Below are 10,433 nucleotides of genomic sequence, written 5' to 3'. Positions count from 1 at the left end.
AAAAAGAAGTCTGATGAGGAGATGTGGTGATCTCCGAAATAGTGCTATAACTTCTACCGCTTAGACTTTGTTGCTTTTTCAATTTTTCCTAATAAACAATCGTGGTACAAAGCTCAATAAAAATATTAAAAATAAAAAATATTATTTTCTACTTTTTAGTCCATTTATAAAAGCGTTGTATATTAAAAAGTTTTTTTATATTATTTATTTTTTAACTAGTAATGTACTCATTTTACTCTACTTCGGTGTAAAAAAAAATGCATAACTCAAATTATTGTAGAGTGCACCCCATAACATTATACTTAAATATTGCGCAATACTCAGAGAGTGATTTTTTCCAATTGTGGAAAATTTTTCAAGAAAAAAATTAAAAATTTTTTTTTTCCGTAGGGAATTTTGATGTGTGTATGTGTGGTTTTATCGATAAAAGCGTTTTAATTGCGTATGCATGTTCACTTTGAGCAAATTGTGAGCACTGGTTGGGGAAATCTTCGGTAGATTGGGCAAATCGCTAATTGGGCCCAATTGGGCCAAAATTAGAGCCCAATTGGGAAAAACTTTTGGCTCTGATCGGGCAACCTCAAAAAATTTCCAGCAAGGAAATTTTGTCATAATGGGCAACAATTTTTGTGCCCTCAACTGGCACGAAAATCTGCTAGCATCATATAAGTGCATTTTCAGAAAAAAAATCATAACTCGAAAATGACGAATTTTAGCATATTGCTACTCGTACTGAAAATAGTTTATACTATTCCCCAATAGACAAAAAAGTTTGAGAGAAAAAAAAGATGTGGCAATTTGAAAAAAATCAATTTGAAAAAAACAAAAATTTTTTTGTTTATAAACAATAATTAATTATCAATAAACAATTACTGATGTTTAGTTCACTAGATCGATTCAGTAGATCAATATCTGCAATTTAAAAAAAAAATCGTTAAAAGCCTTGCTTTTTTGCGGCAGTTATAAACGATTTCATCAAAAGTTGCTATTAAGAGAGGAAAAAAGAAGCGTTCGTACTCAAAAAGAAAAAAATTCATTATTCGAAAAATTCGCATTTCTGAGCAAAAAGAAAAAATACGTGTCTCCTTAAATTGTTCAAGGAACAATCCCTGTGAGTTTTATCGCAAACTTAAATTCACTTTCCGCCGGCCTGGGTGATTTGAGATGGAATGAGCCCTATACAAAATGCATAAATTGCCGCTGAGCAAAACTACTTGAGAAAAAAGCATTCGTTTAATAGGACGAGTGCAACACCGTACACGTGATAGAAATAAAACTTCTTAAAAAACCACATGTGTGCACCCCACGCCCGGTAGAAGTCTTAACAAAAATTGAACTACGAGGCAATCAGACGAATAGAGTTGTTTATTGTATCCAAAGGTGGTACTAAGTTGATAAGTTTTTATCATTTCCCATAATTTTTTTAAATTTTTTCGAATACAAAGGATGTGATCATTCTTTTTAGCTTTATTCCGTATTCGGAAAATTATATGTTTCAATGGACATATCGATTTGAATACATAATTTAGATTTAGATAACATTTTTAGCAATTTATTTGAGAAAAATAAAACATTTAGATTATTGTGGGTATTTCCGACGATCTTAAATTTGCTACCACAAAATAATAGATATTAAATAAAACACCTCTTTCAGGTAAAATTTTCGAGTGACGAAAGCTGAACTAGAAGCACAAAATTTATGATATCAATTTCGTGACGAAAATTATTGACACTTTTTAACTGCCTTTGAAACGTACGGAAAATCTTTTTTTATTTATTCGGAACGTTCCGAAATGCCGTCTACTGCTAGAAACACAAAATAAAACACAGAACTTTTGCAATGATTCGTATGAATAAAAAAGATTTTCCCTACGTTTCCAAGGTAGTTAAAAAATGCGTATAATTTTCGTCACGAAATTGATATCATAAATTTTGTGTTTCTAGTTCAGCTTTCGTCACTCGAAAATTTTACCTCAAAGACATGTTTTATATGATCTTCTATACATATACATAATAAAATTGTAACAGGTCGATGTCTGTACATTATAGATATTAAAGAAAAATTAATCTATACATATAATAAAATTGTAACAGGCCGATGTCTGTACATTATAGATATTAAAGAAAAATTAATCTATACATATAATAAAATTGTAACAGGCCGATGTCTGTACATTATAGATATTAAAGAAAAATTAATCTATACATATAATAAAATTGTAACAGGCCGATGTCTGTACATTAAAGATATTAAAAAAAATTAATGTGGGGAGTCTTTATTAGAGCAACAGAAGCCAAATCAGCCATTTTTAGAATTTTTGTCTGTCTGTCTGTCGGTCGGTCTGTTTGTCTGTCTGTATGTTTGCACGCGCATCACTCGAAAACTAGTGCATGGAATTGAATGCAGTTTTCACCGATGTATTGCTAGAGGTCTAACTTAAAATAAAGAAAGAAAAAAATTAGAAAGTTGCCACCTGTTTGAAAATTGCAGGTTAAGTAAATTGATGAGAAAAAGTGAATATTGCAGTTTGGGCGTCAAAAGAAAGAGGTTTAAGAAGCCTTACAACTGAAAATAATTTCTGAGTGTTGCCACCTGTTTTAAAATTTTCATTTAATTAAATGTATAAGATAAATTGAATATTGCAATATGGGTATCAAACTGAAGAGGTTTAGGAAATTTTACTGCCAAACTATTTTTGGAGGAGGGTTGCCACCTGTTTGAAAAATTTTATTGAATTAAATTGATCAAATAAATGAAAGGTATGTACAGTGAAACCCGCTTAAGTAGCCCCCCGCTTAAGTACCCAACCCGCTTAAGTAACCAACATTTTTGGGCAATGTGAATTTTTGAATGTAATCTGAAGAAAATCCCTCTCAAATCTCAGTGGCAGCGTTACACACCTTCGGCAAAAAAATTATAAAAAATCAACGGTAATTTTGAGCCAGTTGAAACTTGCACATTATTACATTAAAATTGAATGGGCTATAAAACTATATACCCGAAAAACACATCTGAGGAAAAAATGTTTAAATTTTGATAATTTTTTTTTTTTACGTGTTCTATAAAATCGAAAGCTTAGGTTTTCATGGTATTTGTTGGGGAATGAACTGTATTTTATTTGAAAGATCTTAAATAAATACGTATACTTCATTAAATGTTTCTGTTTTATTCAAGGATTTACATATTTATGTAAGTTAGCAAAAAGATGTAACTACATCAATAATTATGCTCGCTTAAGTACCCGCATCGAGGTACTTAAGCGGGTTCTTTTAAGTACCCAACCCGCCTAAGTACCTCAAAAAGCTGACATTTTTCGTGAGGTACTTAAGCGGGTTTTGCTGTATATCTATACTTATAATAAAATTGTAACATGACGCTGTCTGTACATTATTTATATTAGCCGTGTTTTATTTGACTAGAAATTTAAGCTATTAGCTTATTTTGTATGGAGGACTTACCCAACATAATTATATTGGCTTATGAAAAGCTATCTTGGCTTGTATATTGAACAAGAGGCATTGCCATTCAGCATCAGAAATTTTCTCCTTCAGCCAATCAGAAAGAGGCAAAAACTTACTTTGACACTATTTGCAGTCAAACAACTGTCAAAATTAGGCTAACATAGGAAATAAGCTAATTTCGTTTTATTTGACCAAGATTTAGCTATTTGCTTGTGATGGTTGAATTTAACATGCCTATTAAAGAAAATGTGGGGTCTTTATTAGAGCTACAGAAGCCAAATTAACAATTTTTAGAATTTTCGTCTGTCTGTCTGTCTGTCTGTCTGTATATTTGTGCGCGCATCACTCGAAAACTAATGCCTGGAATCGAATTCAGTTTTCATCGATATATCGCTAAAGATCTGGCTTACCATATAGAAGGGAAAAATTAGAGAGTTGCCACCTGTTTAAAAATTTCAGTTTACGTAAATTGATACGATAAAGTAAATATTGCAATATGGCTGTCAAAAGAAAGAGGTTTACAAAGGCTTACAGCTGAAAATATTTTTGTGGAAGGTTGCCACCTGTTTGAAAACTTATATTTAGTTTAATTGATAACATAAATTACATAATGCAATAGTGGCATCAAACTAAAGAGATTGGGAAGTTTTAATGCCGAAAATATTTTTAAGGGATCTGCCACCTGTTTGAAAAATTGTATTCATTTAAATTGGTAAAATAAATGAAATATTACAATGCGGATATCAAACTGAAGAGGTTTAAGAAGCTAACTTTCGAAAATATGTTTGAAGCGGGTTGCCACCTATTTAAAAAATTTAATTCAGTTGAATTGCCAAGATAACCTAAATGTTGCCATATGGGTATCAAACGAAAGTATTTGTGAATAATAAAATTGTGAAAGCCCGATATCTGTACATAATAGATATTCCAGAATAATTAATAGGGGATTTATTAGGTCAACAGAAGCCAAATCAATAATTGTTACAATTTTGGTTTGTCTGTCTGTATGTTTGTAAGCGCATCACTTAAAAACTTATGTGTGGAATTAAATGCAGATTTAACCGATGTACATATTGCTAGAGGTCTAACTGAAAATGTAGAATCCATTTTTTTTTATTTTTCAGTTTATCATCGGTTTAGCTATTTGAATGTATTAACTTTTTCCAGTGCTTCGTTGTTTATATTTAGAATTAACACCGCACTGGTCTCAAAATTTCGCCTTGATGTAACCACAAACTTATTTTTATTGACATTCAATTTCATTGTGTTCAAGCATAACCAATCGCACTTTTTTGGAACTACTGTAAAAAAAATCAAAGCTTTTTGTTGTTTCTGCTAAAAAATTAAGAAATCTGAGACGTCACGGTAATACAATTTCATATAGTTTTCTGTAGATTGTATTTCACTACTAAACGGCTCCACAGATTTGGTATTTGGAACATATGCCAGCACCTTGAAAATAAATATTCCGACCAAAAATTTAAATACTTGCTATGTGGCGCTGGGGTCGGGATATTCGTAAAATTCTTATACAGACTCAAAAGTAAAAAACCATTATATCTCTAAAACCAATTACGCTGGGGAATCGGAACCTAGCATGGAAGCATAAACTGCAAATACTCTACTTATGGCGAAAACTGGCTGGCATTGGAAAAGGGTGCGTGGCACCTCCCATACAAACTGAACATCTCATATAGCTTATCTCTGGAACCGCTTACTCTAACGTCCTGAAATTCGACACAGCTACATATGTTATTAATACCGTACTTATGGCGAAAAGTGGTAATAATTCGAAAGGCTGCATCTATATATATTTACGTAAACGCGGAAGTATCACTCGATTGCGAACCATTTTCTCCTAGATTTCTAAATCCCCCTGAATTATTGTAACATTGTTTTTAATTTGTGGTAAAAGGTAAAATTTGTGAAAATTTTTAAGAATTTTTTTTTTTTTTAATTTAGCACAAAGTTTGAAGCTTTGGTTTTTATGAGATTCGTTATAGACTACATACCTATATACACAAAATGATAGCCGTTTTCGTTGTTCGGACTAAACTCAAAAACCACTGAATAGAGTTCCGTCAAATTGTCGGAGGTTATATCTTACATATATGGTCTTATTATATGCTACTAGAAAACTAGCTAGGTGGTGCTGGAGTAGAGTTCTTTATACAAGTCGTATTTATTAACCGATTTCGTTCAAATTTTAAGTGTGAGCTATGTACATGTAACTTAACGAACACGCGGATGCGTGCTCGAAAAAATTAAAGTTGGGGGCCGCCCCGCGGCCCCAGGTTTCCCTAAGGATAGAAATGAAAAGCAAGATTAGCAGTACAAGTGTATATTTACCATTCGGCTCTCCAAATAATAATGAATACAAAATATTACTTAAAGCTATCGCTAAGTATCTAAACGGCCCGAATTAATTGATTAGTTGCTGACGCTGCGCTTCCCACGATTTGCATTTTGGTTGCATAAAACCAATTGGTATCGCTTACGTTGCAGGTCAATTACCTGCACTGGCTATGCGCGTGTTTGGCGAAGTGCGGCGTCAGCACATTCACATTAGTAAGTAGGTTGGCCCCCTTGTTAACTACCCCCCCTTTAAACATCTGCGCCCCGCAGATGAATCGATTTTTGAATAGGATCTTTGGTGTGGGTCGTTGGCTGATCCTGATCTGTTGTTTGGTTTAGCCTAGGAAAGTTGATTGTAGTCGTAAGTTTTTTCCAGATGATGTAGCACACGGCTGCCAGGATTGTCAAGGCAATAGCGTCACAAATTAAGGAGAAGTGAAAATTATTGCCAAGTTGCTTTAGATGGTGAATATTTTCTATGCTGAGCCCGTGGATGTACTCCAGATTTAAATTCAGCCCATCACTTGTAACGTTAACCAAAGCGGGTGGCAAAGCCAGCAATGTGCGTACTGATTTGCTGGTGAACGTTTGATTTCCCACCATGACCGTTTCATTATTTAGTAAAATAACGTATGTTCCGTTGAGGACCGCGGAGTAGTTCCTCCCCTTCAATGGTCCTTGAAAGTTTGTAGTAAATATTGTTGCATCGGCGATCATTTCAACAATTACGTTGTTGTCTGGTTCAAAGTGGCATTTAGCATCGCCGCCCTTCACTAATCTAGCCAGGCATCCGTCTTCAGGAAGTTTCGTTTACCAGCATCTTCTTGTAATTAAGTTCAACGTGTTGTCCCCTTATGATGGCGCCGCGTGTTGTTAAAAGTCGGTAGCCATCTGGTTTGACTTTTGGTATTGATAGTACGTATAAAAGGATACTACCGTTTGAATATACGGAAGCCGATCCGTATTCTATAGCTTCGATGGTATTTTGATATGGCAGCGAATCTTCTTCTATTAAAAGTCTTTGTACCTCGTCTCGATCAAGTAAGTTTGTGTTTATGATATCAGATTTTGCCATTTGGCACGCCTGCACGAACTCTGATACCTGTTCCTTAACTTTGCTCAAGTCCAGAAGCTCCAAATTCTCTTCGGTAATATTTTTGTTTATGGCGTTGATGTGTAGTATCATTTCATTTTCTTTCTCAATCGCCTCACGGGTAACGTTGAAGAGCTTTTCATTGACGCGGTACTGGTGATTATTGTTTACTACAACATCGTTCATGCTACGGAGGATGTAATCCCAATCTGCTGCATCTGGAGACCCGGCGATCCATTTCCATGCAGATCCAATCCAGTCAATGGAACGTCTTCTTCGTGACTTACATATTTGCAGCTCGTCAAGTCGCAGCTTAGTTTGGTTTAGGTGGAATTGCAGCACAGTACGCACAGCTTCGCTTCTGATATCGTGCTGTGTTGACTCGATCAATTTCTCCAATGCCATATTGAAGTAGTTAAGGTCGACCATATGGACTAAACTGAAGTGTCCGTTCAGAATCCAACCACGCCCATGTTCAGTAGTGACCAGCGGGGAGTCGTAATTGTAAATATTAAGGCCGCAAACGCCAGATATTAAAAGTAAACTGTCTTACCATCATGATTGGGGAAAAAAGCAAAAATGAGAATTTCTTAAATTAGCATTAGCCTGTTTCGACGCTTATTTCTCTCTTTTTATATTTTTTTCCAACTTTTCTATTTCTTTCTTTCTAATTTTTATATATTTTTTTATCTTCAGGGACGGAGGAAAAAAAACATTTTAATAAGTACAAGTAATTAAATGGTTGCATATTCTTCTTTTCTTAAATAGTGGCTAGAAGTTGTTGAACTTATTTAGTAAAGGTTAGTGGGCCATATTTTAAAATTTTCCTTAATTAGTTGAGAAGATAGGTAGAGGTTTGTTTTTTTTNAATATTTTTCGAAATTACGCTACAATTAAATTTTTGTTTTCCGTTGTACATCGGTATATTCTTATATGCTACTACCGTCCCCGATTCTCTAAACCACGTAAATGGAAAATCCACAGGAACCAAGAATGTTAATAGAAAAAACATTTTTGTTACAGATTTTGAGCAGTTTTGTATCTCTATTTCAAGTATGCCGTTACGAGTTACTTCCTTAGGGTCCTGTGGCTTTACCAAACCTGCGGTGGAGAAGTTGGTATCAAAAAAGAAATTTAGTGTTAATTTTTTTTCATTTTTTTTTTTTGGTCAGCAATATTTGCCTCTTTTTTAAGCGTTATTGTGTGTTGGCTAAGTGATTGTCATGGGCAGCTTTTGCCTCTTTAAATTAGCCGTTAGTGTTAATTTTTTTGGTTTTTATTTTTATTATTATTTTTTTTTTTTCGGCAATATTTGCTTCTTTTTGTAAGCGTTATTATGTCTTGGCTAAGTGATTTGTTATGGGCAGCTTTTGCCTCTTTTTTAGTTAGCCGTTCATGCTTTGTGTTTCGTCTGTGCTATAATAGTTTTTATTATTTTGTCTTCCGACATTCGGAAAAATCTTTTTTTGTTTTTTGTATTTTGCCTTTCCCGACGTGCGCTTGATTTAATTAGTTGTTTGCTCCTGTTTTTTTTATTTTTATTTTTTACTTGGAAGTAGTTTTAATTTGTGCCTTATGGATCTTCCTACCAGTGTCTGTAACCAAGGTCACCCTATTATCCTTACCAACAATTTCCTTTTTGTAAAGTGCTTTCTGCTTCGCCTTTATCTGTTTATCCCTAACGCAAACCTCATCTCCTGGCCCAAACTTCTTAGGTCTTTTCCGTTTCTTATTCAACCGGAGATTTCTTAGCTCCTGGTTCCTCTTGATTTGTTCCCTGATTTCTTTGTCAACCCAGTTTTANTCTTGATTTGTTCCCTGATTTCTTTGTGAACCCTGTTTTTGAAGTCGGTCAGTCCTTGGTAGTTAATTCTTTCAGTTCTATTGAAAAATATGTCACTGGGCTTCCTTTTCGTTACAGAATGTATTGTTGTGTTGTAACGATCGACTGCAATATACACCAATTCTTTAGGTCTAGCGTTATTAATTTCTTTCTGAATGCATCGATAGATTTCAATGATCGTAGAGTGGAATTTTTCAACCTGACCGTTTACCTCGCTTCTTTGAACCGGAGTCTGATATAGTTCAATCCCCAGACCTCTTATATAGTTACATACCAAAGGAGTCATGAATCCCCTCCCGTTATCGGTTAATATCATTTTAGGAGTTGTAAAGTAATGGANGTCATGAATCCCCTCTCGTTATCGGTTAATATCATTTTAGGAGTTGTAAAGTAATGGACTAGTTTAGCTAGCTTGGCGCGAATAGTGACGGATGCTCGGTTTTTTATGTGGAAAAGTTTTGCAAATTTGGAAAATTTATCTATGCAGGATAAAAATTTTTCTCCTTGAATTTCGAAGATGTCCACATGCACAATCTCGCATGGGTATTTTGGCACCGGAGTGTCTTTTATCGGCGGTACTGGAGGATGCCTATCATATTTGTTTGCGAGGGCAGGTTTCACAAATGGTGGTGAATTTTCTTATTCGACGCGCCATTTTGGGAAAATAGTATTTTTCTAGGATTTGCTCTTTATTTTCCCTCGAGTTCCTATGAGCCCTCCTATGTTCGTCCTCTATTATCCTACAAATTCTATCTTCGTTGGCAACATCTTCGACCACCCTCTGCGTTATCCTGATTTTGTATAAAAGAAAATGTTCCAGATACACTTCTTGCAGAAGCTGTAAATGATTCTCTGGAATTTTTACTCCATTTATAAGTGATGAGTTTAAACGTTCTTTTAAGGCCTCGGTTAAGCTGGTTTTGTCAATGATAGCTAAGCTGACATAGTGACGAGTGAAACCTGGATGTGGATTTTCCACGCAAATCATTGCATTCCCTTCCGTAAAAATAATTTGGATTCGAAAAACGTTTAAAGGACTTTCTACATTTGGAATAAGGTCTGACGCATCCCGGTCCGCACTGTGAACTGTCCCCTCTTCGCTTCTAGCTTCTGTTGATAAATCGTTAGGCCCCAACGATGCTGTTAAATGGTTTGCCTGGCATGGAATTCTCGAAAGAGCGTCTGCCACAACATTTGATTTACCAGGAGTGTAAATCAATTCGTGGTTATACTCTTCTATTCTCGCCTTCCACCTCTTCAACTTTGCGTTGTAGTTCCTACTTCCCAACGCAAACGTGAGAGGCTGGCGATCAGTGAAAATTCTAATTTTTTCGCCCCATGNGTGAGAGGCTGGTGATCAGTGAAAATTCTAATTTTTTTCGCCCCATATAGGTAAGATCTCAAATTATCTAGAGCCCAAACTATTGCCAACATTTCTTTCTCGTTTGTGGCGTAGTTTTCCTCCGTTCTAGTTAAGGATCTTGAAATGTAGGCGATGGGCCGATCTTTTCCTGGTTCTCCCTGAGACAGCACCCCACCAATGGCATAGTTTGAAGCGTCGGTGGTAAGGTTAAATGGTTTTTCGAAATCTGTGAAAGCAAGAATATCTGAGGAAACTAGTAGTTTTTTTAAATCATCGAAAGCTTGAAGGGCTTCACGGTTCAGATTAATGCGTATTCT

The 10,433-nt window shown here is 35.1% G+C and overlaps 1 protein-coding gene across 1 annotated transcript in view; it reads right to left on the bottom strand.

Moving 5' to 3' along the window:
- Arr1 (arrestin 1) overlaps positions 1-10,433 on the bottom strand; it is a 97,478-nt gene that overhangs the window by 52,540 nt on the left and 34,505 nt on the right. The gene's annotated exons all lie outside the window — the stretch shown is intronic.

Source organism: Rhagoletis zephyria, unplaced genomic scaffold (genome assembly GCF_001687245.7).
Source record: "Rhagoletis zephyria isolate East Lansing unplaced genomic scaffold, Rhagoletis_zephyria_1.1 Rzeph_scaffold_00657, whole genome shotgun sequence".
NCBI classification, from domain to species: Eukaryota; Metazoa; Arthropoda; class Insecta; order Diptera; family Tephritidae; genus Rhagoletis; species Rhagoletis zephyria.
Note: the sequence above shows the minus strand (reverse complement) of the source record. Positions and strands in the feature narration are given on the sequence as shown.